This window comes from Hippoglossus stenolepis, chromosome 3, assembly GCF_022539355.2.
Source record: "Hippoglossus stenolepis isolate QCI-W04-F060 chromosome 3, HSTE1.2, whole genome shotgun sequence".
Taxonomy (NCBI): domain Eukaryota; kingdom Metazoa; phylum Chordata; class Actinopteri; order Pleuronectiformes; family Pleuronectidae; genus Hippoglossus; species Hippoglossus stenolepis.
The window spans coordinates 28931435-28947936 of record NC_061485.1 but is presented as its reverse complement, the minus strand read 5'-3'; the positions used below and the strand labels follow the sequence as shown (position 1 = coordinate 28947936).

The following is a 16502-nucleotide window of genomic DNA, read 5'->3' as shown; positions in this document are numbered from 1 at the left end:
TTATTTTACCAATCTTGTTACCCAGACACTAAAGCTTGGACTGGACCTGTTCCTCCGACCCCCCGGGTCATCATGAGGATTGGCATTTATGGTTTTGAGTTAAATGTCTCAAGTTTTGGATGGTTTGCCATGTCTGGACATTCATGATCTTCTCAGGATAAATTGTAAAACCTCTAGTGATTCCTTAACCTTTTATTTAGCACAATCATAAAGTCAACTTAGTTAGATTTTCTCTGTACTTTGGTTTATGACCACATACCTGCAAAACCAATATCATTCCCATTAGCCTCATCTGTTTTGTGGTTAGTTCTTAATAGTTAATTTATAAGTTAAAGATGGTACAATAAGATGGTTACCTTATTAAACGTAACCCCTGTTACAGCAACATGAAGACAACACAAATAATTGTGAAGGCCAGTGAACGTGATTCAGACTAGGCTTGTAAATAAAGGTTTGATGCGGACCAGAAAACCGAACCTCCAAATTACATCACAGACTTGTCCCCACTACAGACTCAAACACCACTAACCTCTTTTACCATCTTCACAAATATCATGTCAAACAATATATATATATATATATATGCTTATATTCATGGCCTTTTTTGACAGAATGATTCGGAGTTAAACTCCTGAGTGGATTTAAAGTATATTATGGGACAATGCTCTTAAATTGCTAAATAATTTGCCATTGAGGTGTTATATTCAGTATTAATTTGTATTAGGGGAAATGTGCATATGGATATATTTGATGATGAACACATTTGAGAATTCTAATCTTTTAAGAAATGTATTTGTCACATGGTTAAAAAACCTCACTGAGGAGGAAAGCGTTGGTAATTAAAGTTGGCAGATGAGACGTAGCTTATGACCCCACTGAGTGTTTACCCCACTGACTTAAAAAAATCCATCACTGCTAATACGAGTTGGGGGAATTGGCCCACATGCTATGTGTGCCATGTGTTGTCTGATTACGAAGATGTGTTTACCCTGTTTTGCATGCCATTAGAAATCAGTCCAATTCCGTGTAAGAGCACAATCAGACTTAAAGACTCAGCGCATGTTCATCCTCTAACTCATTAAGGATTAGAGAGTCTGTCATTACTTCAACATCAAGTTGAAAGATTAAACCTTGTTCTTACACTGCTGTAGAAAACCTGTCAGGAAGTTGTCAGCTTTCTTGATTCAGTAACACATTTACCTCTGGCTCTCAGGAAATCAACCACAACATCTGCCATGTTTATGATGGCATTTGTTGGTCAAACTTTAGTTCACTGTGAAGTGGAATGACCAGCTGTGGGTAAAGGAATGAAGCAGGATGGCATCAGTGCCAGTGAGCCTGAGAGGGCAGGGCAGGAGTTGTATTTAGAGCCTGTATATATTTTCCAAAGGGACAGAGAAAAAAAAAAAAAGCAGAAATATCTGGTATTTAATTACAGAGTGGCCATGACCAAAGGCACACTGTCAATAGTAGTTTCAAGACCAACAGCTTAACAACCTCAGGAATGGTGGCACTGTTGGTTTGGGTGATGCTGCCTCATTTCCTCCTGTGAAGAACCACTTTTTTTATGTGTTTTTGACCAGCTCCACAGAATTGAAAAAATTAAGAGGCCAAAAAAAGAAAAGAATAACATTATGGTGCCATCACGTGAACCAAAACACGCTACCATTGCCAAGTCAATGGTAAATGCTCACACTAATTTTAGGATTTTATAATGACTGGAAATGGCCTCTTTTTGAAGTCTGTTTTCTCACGAGAATCTGTTTTGTGACCGTTTTAGTTGCGTTGAATGAAATGTCTCTTGTTTTATAGAAATAATGCCTTCCTGCCTCCACTGTGCTGTGGCAGTGGAATTTGTCATTCTCAGGTTAATCTGACCTAATTTGAGTTGAGTCGGGTCCCTCTTGGCATTGTCAAAAGGTCCTTATGCATTTGTGGGAGTGGGCAGTTTCAGAGGATGCCTGGGTGTGATGTCCCTCCCCATAGAGTTTGTCAAGGGAGGGGGGCTGTCCGACTGCCCTTTTTGGCTGGTGATTCACAGGTTTTGGCACGGGTGAGCGAACATGCTATGTTACTAGTTGAGTCTCTGTAAAATGTCTAACAATGAGAGGCCTGGCTTAAATTGGCACAGTCTCTCTTAACGACCAGAAAGGGATCCATGGAGGCCTAACTATATCCGGATTCAGCTCACCCCCTTCATGCCAGGGAGTGCTTCTGTGTGAGTGCTCTTACATAAGGCTTCTTCATTTTGCCTCGCCTTGAAAAAAGCTGTTGGCTGAGGGACACAGCTTCCCTGGTTCTTATCTCCATAAATGGAACATTTCCACTAATTCTCTAAGAAAAGGTGCTCTCGGCTCTCTGATAACTCATCTGCAGCCGTTTTTTGTTTGCTCAACACGATAAATCACTGTGTCATACAGGTCAGCTTAAATCCTTGAACAAGGAGTCACTGAAGGGAGCACTGATTGGAGCACAGAGTGCAATCTTCCTGTTCCTGTCACATCAATTCTTTCAGCCCAGATTGGAAACTAGACCAATCAGCGATCTTGTGTCTGGCCCCCTGCCCATTCATACAAGTTTCCACGTGTCCTGAAACTGGTTTGGCAAATCATAACCATTAATTTGAGATGGGGCAGGTTTGATACAGTGACTGTCAGAGGAGTGCTGCTAAAACATTCTCTGATTGGTTGTATTTCTGCAACTGTAGATAACGGGCATTGGAATTTAAAAATGAAGGAATGAGGTTGGAAACCCATCTACAAAGGTGATGCCAGGCTACTATCAATCTTGCCCAGAATTCCACCAGATTTCTCTGTACTCACAGCCTCAAAGTTGTCACCCTCGCAGTCTTGGTTAATGATAAATAGGATGAATATATGAGGCAAGGGTTTTGTGTCTGAGCTAGCTTCTGACCTGTGGGAAGCATCACACAAAACAAGACCCAACACATCCTGGCAACAGGGCAGAGGAGCTGCTGGAGCAGTCGGTAGAGGGTTATAGAGCGTAAAACTAATCAGTTTTTTTGCAACCTTGATACTTGATTTGAGAAACTCCTGGTTTGACCAAGTTTCATCCAAGTTGAGGCAGAGTTCCTTGATAATGGATTATCATTTGTCTCTCCTGTGTGAAGGAAATCAGACCATGTCTGCTAACAATTTCATTTGAATACAGAACAGTCACACTCAACTGTCTGAGAGGTACTGTATTAACATAAAAGTGGAAGTTGAGGGTGAAATTAGTCTTTTTGCAACTGCCTTAAAGTGTCTCAAATAATCTGTTGGTACTCCACATTCATATTGTCATTTCCATATAGTTTCACTTCAAATGCTAGATGTATTGCTAAGCTGTAAGCCTGTCATTTGTGAGGCAGCAAAGGCACACAAACATAACTGGGGAAGTTAAGGAATGTTGTTTGAAGAAATTGTTTTTGTTTCAATTGATTAGATTGATTCATTTTAGTTCTAATCAGACTAAACTCATGTTGTTAAGGTATTTGTTCTTTGTTAAGGTGCATTAATTGTGTAACTTTCCCTTCCTTTTGAATGGTAGGGTTGGTAAATTGTTTCTGAAACACTTTTTATCCTCTTCATGTTCTCTTCAGCCACATACACCTCTGAAACCGAGATGATAGCCAGAAGTGGGGTGGAGTTGGATTTGGATATTTTTGACAGTCAAATTGATTTGAGACAAATTTCACAACATTTAATTTGAATGTGTGGTTGCATATTTATTGAACCATATCTGTGAATCCTGTTTTCGTACAATACATTTCAGATATTAACTCACAGAGCAAACTTCATAATCCAACAGTTTTTTTCATTGCTTTCTAAATTATGATGACTGTGTTGTCAAAGTGTTAGAGCAAAGTAATGTTTAATGGTGTTAAATGTCTTTTAAAAGGTGACTTCTGTTGCGGCTCTTCTCTCACTATGTTCAGCAAGCTCTCTGTTGTCATAGCGAACAGTACTTGCCTTGTAGAAAGAATGGACACTGTCACCTGCATAACATGAATTAAGAAAACATGACAGGCGTTGCAAATGGCTTAAGCTGCACTTTGTACCGGATACATTTTCAGCCACTGGCTCCTGCTCTCATTATCTTTTTCCATGGTTAAGACCATTTGTGTTGTACTCTGTGTCATTCTTTTGGCTTTTAAGAGAGAAGGCTGTAGAAATATACTGTATCTGACTTTCTAACTGTCTTCCTCCAGGTTTTGAAAGATCCTCATGGGAACCATGGAAAGTTTGGAAATGGCAATAAAAGAGCAGTAGACTTCCACAGGTAGGAAACTAAATTTCTCTAATGCTTCACTAATGATTCCTGGAAACATGATGCACAGTTCACACAAATGGTATCCTTAACTCATTTTTATTCTCATGTAATCACTGTAAATTGGATTTATGTTTGGCTGTTGCCAATGTTTTACACCAGAATAGGCAGATATGTCTTTAGGGGGTGATCACTCAAATGTTTTAAATTATTTCTTTCAGTTTTTCTGAATAATACAATAGCTTATAGGAGTTTAGTTTCCTCCTCCTGCTGTATGAAGTCCACACACCCCCCAAACCACATCCCATCACTCTCCGCAGCTATTTAAAGCACCAGCGGCAGCTCCCAATTACTCCTCCCCATGCCAAACCAGAAGCTCAGGCCATGCAAACGGAGGCCTCCCCACTGCGACTTCTGTTTGTTTTCTTATTCCATTTCCCTCTGTCAGCCCTCCTCCTTTGTGCTCTTACTGTTTTTGCCTTCACCAAGGATTATTGTGTTTTTACTGCAGCTGAACTTGGTTATATAAACTAACGCCTGATCCCCCTTCCTTGATTCTCCTCCCTGTCCCACTGCTCTGCCAGGCTTCTGTCTTTTTGGCACTCCCACAAAGCCCAGTGTTTTGATTACATTGTGAAATTGGAGCCAAGACTATTTATTCCCATGCTGGGATAGTGCAGAGGACCTGGCTGGAGGAAAAGCCAAAGAGGGGGAGGCCAGGAAGCTATTGTGGTTGAATCAGGCGGATGGTGTTGGTGGATGAACTGCTTGTGTCTTCTCATAACCTCTGTCTGTGGCCGTGTGTCCAGCCAGCTGTTTTAGATAAAGCCAGGGTCGCATCCTACTCTCAGCAGTTTCTGCACATAACCCAAACCCCGTCTCCCAGCTTCGGCCAGTGTAGGGTGGCAGATTAGCTGAGTAGTTTGAGAAGTGTCACTGAAACTGACAGCAGATCCCCACTTTGAGCTTTACAGCCAAAATACTATGCAGTGAGCACACTCACTGACAACAGGCACATCGTGTCTACTGAGTGTAGATGTGACCTGCTGATCCTCAGTGTGTGTTGTCAAATATTATTTAGGCACAGCAGTGAGTAACTCTGAGTTCAGACACTGAGGTTGGATAAACAGGATTTGAGGCTTACTGTTTTTCCTATGGATATCATGTGCTCTTAAATGATCAAATAATCCTTAATAAATGGGCACAAAGACATTTACAAGAAAAAAACTATTTTATTTTTTATTTTAACTGTAACACTAATATTCACTAACATAGGTTTTCATTGCCTGAATAATGCAGAGGATTTGTTGCTGTTGTGAACGCGTCTGTGCAGAAAACATCCTGCTGTGTTGTGCATGTGTAAAAGGCAAACTGCAGGTAAAGTCCGTAGCCAATTTTCCTGATTTTACCCGGGGGCCATGTCTGAAAACCGCAACAGTAACTCCTATGTCATGCATAAATACATTTTTAGACCTCTTTAACCCTGCAGCTTCTTCTCTGCTTACATTTTTTAAAATTCCCCTCCTATACAATCTTCCTGTTTTTTTTTTTTTGCATGTTTGCACCCCACTTGATGATATCAGGAGATTATCTGTTCAGTCCATATCTGAAAGCAGCGTGAATGACTTGAGCGCCTGGTAAATAACTTCCAAACCCATATATATATATGCCTTTTGACTGCAGCAAAGACTTAATTTAAGAGCTATTGCTAAATGCAAATTTGGCTTGTGAGATATGTCAAAGCTCTTCTTTTTGCACTAGGACTCCTGCAGAACCAGTATTCTGCACAGACAGAGCAGTGGTCCCCGCACAGACCTCTGTTGGGGGTGGGTTAGGCTGTGGCTATGCAGATTAGTGTGCATTTAAGCCTATCAGACATCTTAACCATCATTGACTTGATAAAGAATTTGGAGTGATACCAAATAAACCTGCTTAAATGAGCTCATACTGTGCCCAGAGATTAGCTGAAGTCACAGACGAGAGCTGTCGAACCACGTCCAGTTCATTCTGTTTGGTGTTGAGTTTTACAAAACAGTGTCACAAGACTGGTCCACAGGAGGAAGGGGGGAAGCACAGCATGCACATAATGTGAAAAACAAAGTTAAACTGTTGTTGCATGGATTCAGTTCTACCACTTCAATCCTGTTATCACAGTTGTTGTACACTTGAGTCCAGTTTTATTATAACTGGCTAACTATATTATATCCAAGTTATATTTTATTCAAAGTGATTTCTTCCTCATCTGTTCCTTACATCAATATGTGTTCTTTATTAATTATATCGACGGTTTTCGTCTACCATATGCTACTTTGTTGCGCCACAGTTTTATAATGAACCAAAACATTTTACACTTCTCAATTGCTGCATTGTGTAGCTGTGTGCAGTGCTGTATGCTTGCACTTTTGTCAGTCCAGACCTCATAGTTTCAACTGCAGTTATGCGCGTACCTGCACATGCATTGTAGTTCTTTCTATCTATGTATATTTGAACCTGTCACTCGGAATTTGTTGATGCTAGTTGATGTGCCCCTACACTACTGCCATAGACGGAATGATTTCTGCATCAATGCATTCTAGTCTATCCATATAAGGTCCTGTTTTTGGTAACATGTTCGTTGGGTAACTTGTTGGTTGGTGCAGGTGGTCATTTGTGTACATGTATATTTGGGTGAATTAAGTTTTCACTGTTTTGTGATAAGCCAGAGACGGCTCCTGGCAGCTCCATGAGTTGTGTCTACCCCAAAAGAAACAGACACGACAAAGTGCAACTGTCTTCTCAGACTGATGTTAAACTGAGCTGCCAGCAAATGTGAGTGTACTGAGTGTGACTCTAAGCAGAGTGAGACCTGCTAATGATGACAGTAATGACGAGAACCCCTGTCTCAGTGCCAGAGTCAAAACTCATTTCTTCCATTTTATAAAGAGGGTTTTGGTTCGTGAAGCTAAATTCTTTCTTTGACTCTACTGATGCACAAACATGGTGGGAGTGATTTATTTATTTCACTGATTCCACCATTTTGACATTTTCTCTGATATTGACTCTTTTTCATGGAAAAACATTTTTGGTAATAATCTGTACCAGGAACCCAATTAAACAACCACAGAAGATGATTAAATCAACAAAGTCACCACACAACTTTTGAGATTGTGTTGCTGACTGTCAATACTGAATGCTTCTTTCATGACTAAATGCTGCTTTTTAGTCTCCCAGTGGAAATCATATATTTCAGTATGTGAAAGGGTGTGGTTCAACTAAAGATTTTCTGTTGAAACCGTTGCTGCTTGGAAAAACTACACCCACTCTGAGTTCTTACGTAAATCTGATCGCCATTGCAGCAACATTCATAGAATCACTACCTGTTCAACAATTTGACTACAAAGTAAATGCACGATTTTTTAGGGTTAGGGGTTAACAGTAATTCAGTTTAATTTATATAAAAATCCTCACCTTAGATAAACCATGTACGATGAATACAAAGTTTTCTAAATTCCCTCTGCATCATAGATTGTTTATAAAAAACATCCAGCAGGCAAACAATAAAAAAGTGGCAGTGTATTGCAGGATTTTGAGAAGTGCTTACTGAATGTCAAGGAATAATTCTGAAGTAGCTTGCCGAGCATTACCACAGACTAAGCAAACAGGCAAGTTTAGAATGGGCACTGCAGTCGTAACATATAACAAGAAAAAAAGTCAGTATGAATGTTACTTCTTTGTAGGTCAAGAAAAGAACCAAAATTCCCCCGCTCGTTTACCTCCAGAGGTGACCATGAGGGATGTAATGACTTTAGTAATTGGCACTTTACCGAGTTGAAGCCAGTCAGTAGTACATCCATTATCACTTGGTGTGTGTTGTGTGTGTTGTGTATATGCCAGAAGGATGTGGTCATCTCCCTAAGTGACTGCTAATCATAAATCCATCTCCAGAGGACTGTAAATTAGTGTGTCTATTTGTTCTGTGGGACTAAATGTTCCTGATGACAAAAGAGCCTTTTGGAAGGTAGCAGTGTCAGGCGGCAGCTCGAGAGCCACACACACAACATATGTGTAAAGCACCTCACTGAGCCATGTGTTTTTGTATCTGGTAAAAACGCTAAGCTAACATCAAGCAGTGAAAAAAGCACAGTTTTCTAAACCAACAATTTAATCCCATGAACCAATTAATTACCTGAAGATGACGGTGCCTCACTTAATGTGCCATTCACCATGGAGGGTTCAGCTTCCCCAGGTGTTCTAATGTCAGCCTGCAGTATTTAGCTTCTTTCAGGCTGTCAAACATGGTACAATAATCATTGCTTTTTACAAGTAAATAGACCTTGTGTTCCCTCAGGTTATACATGCTACCCAGACCAGCCTTGCAATTTGCATCACAAATATTGCTGCAATAATTGTCTGCCAAAACTTCTGTAAAGTGTAAGCACACTTGTCACTGCTTGCCATCAGCTGGCAATTGCCCTGACTCAGCCGGTCAATCTCCACAATGGCTTGTAAAATCAGTTCCCTTGTAGCATTTTGGGACTTTCCAATGGGCTTGCTAGAACTTGTCTCTTTTCTGGCATTTCTCACATTTGCAAAGCAGTAAATGACAATCAACAGCCGTACAATTTGAATCACCTCCAAGTTAACTGTTATAAGCGTCATTGTTATTGTATAGTCTTCTGCATTGTTGCTGCCTGGTTTGAATGTCAAAAGTTGAATCTACTCTGGTCTTTAGATACCAGTAGAAACACAGACAAACAACGGTCTGAAGGAACCTTTTAGTCGGCCTAAAAGTTCCGGTATTTTTGGCTGAAACGTGGCTTTTGATTTAATATGAATACGTTTTCAGTAGCACTGACGTAATTCAGCTGGTACCCACTCAAGTACAAAGTTCATTAACCAACCTTTACCTACTACAGATTATTTTTTGTTGTTTGTGTTTCTTCCGTTTAACAGTCCATTAAAGCGTTAAACAAACATGTGATGTCATGCCAAGTACAGCCGACCTCCCTTATCTCCTCACGAGACAAGGTGACTTTCCTGGAATAAAGAAGATTAAGCTCACAGCAAGCAGAACAGCATAATCAAATCATGTCATTTAGTCAACCTCTTTTTATTGGCCTGCATGAACATGAACTATGCCTGTATTTCACATGACTTTAGCCAATGAGACAGAGGAATGCAGCGTAGAGGCCAGTCGCTCATTTCACTGATTGCGTCCTCTCTTTTTTTTATTTAAAGTCACCTACATTCATCTTGGGCTTCCCAGACAAGCGGAGCAGTGTGCTGAATCTAAATCACTGCTTGACCATTTCCGTGACATTCACTCCCCATCTCAGGCTTTTCAGCAGCCTGAAGCCTTTTTTCCATTTAGCGCCATATCCTTCTCTCTAATGCCTTCCACCTCTCCCATGATGCTCCAGACCTCAAGGATATTAAGGTGAGGATGAGTGCTTTTATTGGGTGGTGGGCTGCTTTTGATGTTGGAATCCTGAGGCGGGAGGCTGTGAAAAGGTGAAAAAAAGTGGGTCATCCATGTGTTTCTCTTCCATATTGTGCCTGTCTTTTGAAAGGGACATGCTGAAACAAGGATGTTTGTATTAGAGGAGCTTTAACCTTTGTTTATATCCTCAACTGTACAAAAGAGCTTTGACTTTAATCTTTGTGGTCCACTATTCAAATTTGTCAACCCATTTTAGATGCAGTCCTTATTAAGTGTTCTCCTCTGGACAGTGACCTGCATCACACTCTGCTTTTTGCTTATCAAATATATTAAAATGAGAGGATGCCGCTGCTCTGCTGGGGTTTGGATTGTTGCTGAGGTTCTGGCTTAGCATCCATGTGAAATGTTTTGTTTTGAAATTGTTATGTAAGCAGTCTTCTTGGATTTCTACAATTTCAACTTGCGAAGGTGTTTATTATTTTTCTTTTCTTATCAACAATTCTCCTTATCCTCTAAAAACAAATGCTTTGGGTCAAGTACAAAAATAATTTACATTGTAAGCTGTCTGCTAAAGGTGATCTGACTGTTTTCTTTAGTAGATCTGTCTTTCAACAGAAAGGGCTGCACAAAGATGCACTTATGAATGTGTGTGTGAATGGCAAAACTGCAGAATAATGAGCTTTGAGTGGTCATCAAGACTATGACACAGCTACACAAATACAGAGGATTTACCATTTTCTGTCAGTGTCAGTGATAGTAACATTAAATAAGCTGTGACACACAAAACTAGCAAAATAATAAAAAATGTCCCTGTCTATGAACCACTAATAACAATCAATGTTGATGCCTAATGAATACTGATTTGGGCATCAGTCACCATGGCAACGGTCAAAGGTTCGAAGCATATGGGTTGACCCTGATTGTTTCCCTCAGGGTGTGGGTTCACTTACCCTCAGTGGTTACACTCTCCAGTCACCAGTGATGGTACTTTTCTGTTAATGACTCCATCATTATTACACAGATACATGAGACAAAATAGTTGTTTTAATTTCACATAATGCACTTTAAAGGTAATTATCGTAGCTGACAGAGTATGTCTGATTTAACTGCTTAAAGAGTTGACTGGGTACGAACTGATAACAAATAGTTAAATGGTTAGTATACCCAAAAGGAGATGAAATACAAAAGTATGTCTGATTAACCACTCAAATTGCTTTACACTACAAGCCAAGTTCACCCATTCACACACTCATTCATACAGCACATACCATTCACACACTGCAGGGGCAATTTAGGGTCTAGTATTTGTCCAAGGAAACCTCACCATGTGGACTCTAGAAGACTGGATCAAACTACCAACCTTCTTGTTAGTGGCTGTTCTACCTCCTGAGCCACAGCCACCCAAGCCATTCAGTGCATTTCATTAAGTTACCCCATCATGAATTACATTTTTTTATCATTGAATTATTGTCACCACAGCCCATTAGAATCCAGCATTTCCTGTAGAATTCATACAATTTATGGCAGTAATGGGTCACAAAGGTCATGCTCACCGGCCAGAGATTCAGAGTAACAGGTACACAGACTAGACTGCGAATAGTGCTGCACACACCAAGTTAGATATCTCTGACATTATTATTATATCAAATATATTATCATGAGAAAATGCCATGGCAGATTGGTTGTCCCAGTCCAGCCCTGATGAGAAGTGTAAAAAACGGTCTCATTGTGGAACTGTGGCAGGACAAATTGGAACATGGTGTGTCACCACAGTCAAGAGAATTAATGGGAAACACTTGATTTGAATGTTTATTCCACAATGCATTGTCTTTAATTAATGGTAAAGGGTTCCCTGAAGGACTTATTGGAGAACACTTTGTCCCATACTCTTACCCCTGTCTCATTTAACAAGCCCCCATTCTGTCCTCCATCCCCCTCTCCATCCATCCTAAGTGAAAAAGAGCAAAGATAATGAGAGACAGGGAGCTAAGGTAGATGAAAGGAGAGACCGAGAGAGACCGCAGAGGGGAGGGCGACGCATGGAAATTGATGGAGCTGAGGCTGATGAGACGGAGTGATGAGATGAAGAGAGAGAATATGCTCAAAGAGACAATGGACAGATTAGGCGTGGAGGCCAAATAATACCCAGACATACAGTTAAACACACATGAGACCAATCAATAAGGTATGCTATTCCCAAGGGGGACACACACACACACACACACACACACACACACACACACACACACACACACACACACACACACACACACACACACACACACACACACACACACACACACACACACACACACACACACAGAGCCACATACCCTATGGGATGAAAGGACAATACACCCATTTTGCACCCTTCCCCCACCTACAAACGCACACATTTACATACAGACGCATCACTGGTCTCTGAGGGTGAGGCAGTTGACAGATTGGAACCTGTCCTTCCTATTTTTTATTTGCTTATTTACATTTTGCACTGACCAATGGGAGTTAAAACAGACCAAGGCTTTCTGCTTCTGAAATGAACAGTGGCAGTGATCGATGGACTGAAACACACATTTTTAAATGTTTGTGTGCTGCATTGGCCTCAGAATAACAGAGGGAACTGGAATCACAGGCTAACACTATTGCAATTGTGTTGTTATACAGGCGATATTTATAATATACAGTAGAAGGGATTATAATCATGCTATTACAGTAACTGAGACAAGATAATGCCTCTTAAAAGACGTTTTACTTTTTTTTGTTTTATAGTATTATATTGTAGTATTGTTGGCAGCTGAGGTTAAGTTCAGAACTGTTCAGAATTCAAATATATGCATTTAATCGTCAACATGCTCATGGCATGCTCCACTAACATCTCTATACAGCTGCAAAATTCTGCAATTACAAACTTATGGCCATAGTGCTGCTCCATCATGTCTCTTACCTCAATGGTTTGTGGAAACTCCGACCCAATCACATTCTATTCCTTCTCTCTCCAAAACACACTGATAATCAGGTAACCCACTCAACCTTTGGCGGTTTCATAAGTGTGTTACAGGTCATTCTTTAGCTTGTATCACCAGTGTATTAGAATATATTCCAACAAGTTTAATGTCAACTTAGTTCAAACCTGATTTTAAGAAAAAGTGATCACTACTGATCACTGACCATGTCACACACCAAATGTGTTTGGAGATCCAAATGGCTGCTATTGAAGGCCTGAAAGCCATCACATTATATGGATTAAAAACAAGGATATTTGTTGTATATTTTCAAACAGTCTCTCCTGGAAGGTATTCATTGGCTTATATTTGGTTGATCACATTCAAAGTGCCACAAATGGTTGTGTAACAAATGGAAAGGGAAGAGAGCTAGAGAGAGGAGTGTAATTTTTGGCTCCTCATCTCCTCACAGCCAGCTAATCACAGTGTGAAGTAGCTGTGAATGTCAGATCCTCGGTTTTGAATAGTTACATGAAATGGTGGACACTGACATCCCGCAGTATAAATTCGGCTTTAGACGACCAGAATGTTGCTGGGCCCCTCTCTTATGGCCTGTTGCCCAGTAGGCCTAATTTAGTTAGAGGACATGCCACATTGGATGACTGTAATTTCTGTGTTGGCCAGACTGACATTTAAGAGCTCATTGAGTCCTCGCTCTCCTGCAGTAGACTTTAAATGAAACTATCAAACATGTTTCACAACTACTTGAATGTTCCAGACAAGACTGAGAGCTTGGAGGGGCAATTAAATGGGTGTTTTATCCTTCACACTGCACTGGGGTGCTGAGGCACCATAATGACTTTGCCAATGTGCAGTTTCTCTAAACTCACAAGAGAACAAAACAGTGAGATTGTTTGTGCACATGGCCTGAAGGAAGCTGACTGCGTGGCGTCAGTCGTGGAGGAGTTTTAATTGTAGTTGCAGAGGTCAGAAAAGCGGACTCACTGCTGTGCAAGATGACTTAACTAAGACGTTTGGGAATTGGAGCAGCGCTGAAGTGTGACCCTGTGTTTGTGCTAACACAGTGATTAGATGTTTCTGGGTGTGTGTGTTGGAGCGTGTAATTACTGGTCTCTAGTTTACTACCGGCTTGTTACCTGACTCTATCAAAGCCCACCATCCAACTGTACTGCGACCAGCACCCTGTGAAACCAAATGCCCTTTATGCATGCGTGAGAAAATAAATTAAAACGTTGGCTGCTTAGGTACAAACTTTTATCGAGAAAACAGAATTGTGCTACATCTACTAGTAAACAATAACAAAGAAAGGAGTCTGCAGTGTTTTTTGTTAGTGTTTTAACAGGTAACATTTATCTGTGGCAGCTTACCACAGCAGAAACTAGAATTGCACTCAGAGTGCATAGCTCTGTCAAGGCCCAACAGTCCTTATGAAACAAAACTTTAATTCACTTGATCCAGATTTAAATTTGAATCTGCATCAAGTTGCAAACTCATGTATATCAGTCCCCGAAACACACATTTTTTTTCCCCTGTCAAGATAAATGTCAAAAAAACGCACTATCTCGCAACGTAAAAGAAAAGGGGAAAAGAATTCCTGGATCTGTCCCCTGAAATGGATCCACACCAAAGTTTAATGGGTTCTTCCTTGACCCATACCACATCCTTCCACCAGGTTTTGTGGTAATCCAGGCCTTCAGTGGAGAGATGATGCAACTCTCCTCAATCCAAGCTGGGTTAGTTAAACTCTTGTCCCGGCTCTCTTCCCTTTCAGCCACTACTTAACTGCAACCTGAGTCCATCCACACACTTTGTTGCTGACTGAATGGCATCTGCGACTGCAGCAACTTGCTGGTTGTTCCCTCAGTCACCGGGAGAGACTCACTTCCCACACCAAACCTGCTAAGTTAGCTCCCTATTTACACAGACCGCTAAAGTTTCTTTACTTTGTCACTGTAAAATAATGAATCTATATTAAATTATATAATTATGAAGTTTTTGTTTACCTCCATAGATTGAGAGAGTACATGGATCACATCGAAACCTCCCAAGGCATCCGCATATGACATTGGTTCGGCTGTTTTACAGAATGTTTGAGGCTACTATATTATAAATTGATCCCTCTGATAATTGTACTGTAAGACCCCCTTTCTCTCCTAGACTCTTTTTCTTTCTTTCTGGGTAATTGTTTCCAGCCATGAACTACATTTTTTACTATTGTTTCTTACACCTGCAACCAGTGGTGGCTTGTTAATACGGTGCACTTGGGTGCCGCCCCCTCCAACTACCTGATTTAAAAAAAAAATAGCCTATTTAAACATGTTAAAGATAATTTAATTAGATAATTTAAAACGATAATTGTTTACTTGAACTTTGCACCTGGTAGACCTTAAGTGCCTGTGAGCATTCAATATAAATTGTTTTTGGTTATTTTCTGTCTAAATACATATACTTCCTGGTGTGGGGCGACGGCCAAATAAGAGTGAATGTAAGTCCATAAACCTTTGGCAACCACAGGACCTGAGGCTGCTCTTTAATTGAGGATGCAGCTCTGCCCAGACACTCCCACTTTTATTTACAGGGAATTGGTATTGATTTTAGCCCTATGAGACAAATTGTGATTTGTACATATGGGCTTTACAAATAAAATTTGATTGATTGATTTACGTTTTTCCATCTAATGTGATTGGTCAACCCTCGACATAGTCTCACATCCACTGTCACTGAGTTACATCCGCTGCGAGCTAACTGGCAAAGATATGTCGCCTGGTAATGTCTTTACAAAATGAGTTGCCTGACTCTGGTCAAAATCGGGCTCAAATCGCTAAGTGTATGCCTGGCATATGATGAGATCAAAAATTGGCCTTGTATTCCAAGATTCAAGATGTGGTTTACTATGCCTTCAAATTATAATTTTCAAATCTAAAACTATTGTGGAAATTGTCTGTCTATCTATCTATCTATCTATCTATCTATCTATCTATCTATCTATCTATCTATCATATAATACCGCCCCATGGTCTCATTGACCTACAGCAAATCTCTTGATAGAAGACACTGACTTGTTCAGTTTTATGGTTGTTTGAAAAAAAAAAAAAAGGGTCATTTTTCAGTTGACCAGCTATTAGGAGATAAACCTGTCAACTGCTCAACGTAGCCTCCACGTTAACAAGGTATTGGGAAAAATATATAGGATTTTACACATGCTGTGTCAAGTGTAATTACATGTGTCGTGCCAAAGTGGTGACAACATTTGTGTAGAATCAGTGGTGATGAAACATGAAAGTGCTGTTTTGAGTTTGACTCTGTCTGAGCCGATCAGCAAAGCGCACAGAGTGTTTAGGCTGATAACAGTGAGTGGGACAGACTGTGGAAATAGACTGTCGATCCTTCTATATGAATCCCATTAAAACACACACACACACACACACACACACACACACACACACACACACACACACACACAAAATGGGGTAAGATAAAGTACAGGGGAGTTGTGGAGCTGTAAACAAACAATCCAAACATTTTCTTTCTCTTGAGGGTTTCAGACGAAGACAAAATAAACACTGTTCTTTGTGCTGTGGGACTGAACCACATCAACAAAATGAATGCTGCTGTGAGAAGCCACAGCTCTCCTTTTAATTAGGTCTTGCAGATTTTGGGACCCTCAGATTTAAAAATAATCTCAATCCTCCAGAACCAACTGGTTATGGATGTTTCTTTCATTAGCTCTTGGCTCTCATTAGTTTTGAATATAATGAATGCATTAAATATTCAGATTAATGCAGACTGGTCAAGTAAGACCCAATATCTCAATATCGATGATAATAAGAAATGTCATTAATTATTGATCC

At 40.3% G+C, this 16502-nt stretch overlaps 1 protein-coding gene across 3 annotated transcripts in view; it reads left to right on the top strand.

The window, feature by feature from the left end:
- Nucleotides 1-16502, top strand: part of plxnb1b (plexin b1b) — a 97286-nt gene that overhangs the window by 18292 nt on the left and 62492 nt on the right. For all 3 annotated transcript variants that reach the window (XM_035151879.2, XM_035151880.2, XM_035151877.2), the window contains exon 2: nucleotides 4211-4281. The gene's annotated coding sequence lies outside the window, so the exon portion shown is untranslated. The remainder of the gene's footprint in view (nucleotides 1-4210; nucleotides 4282-16502) is intronic.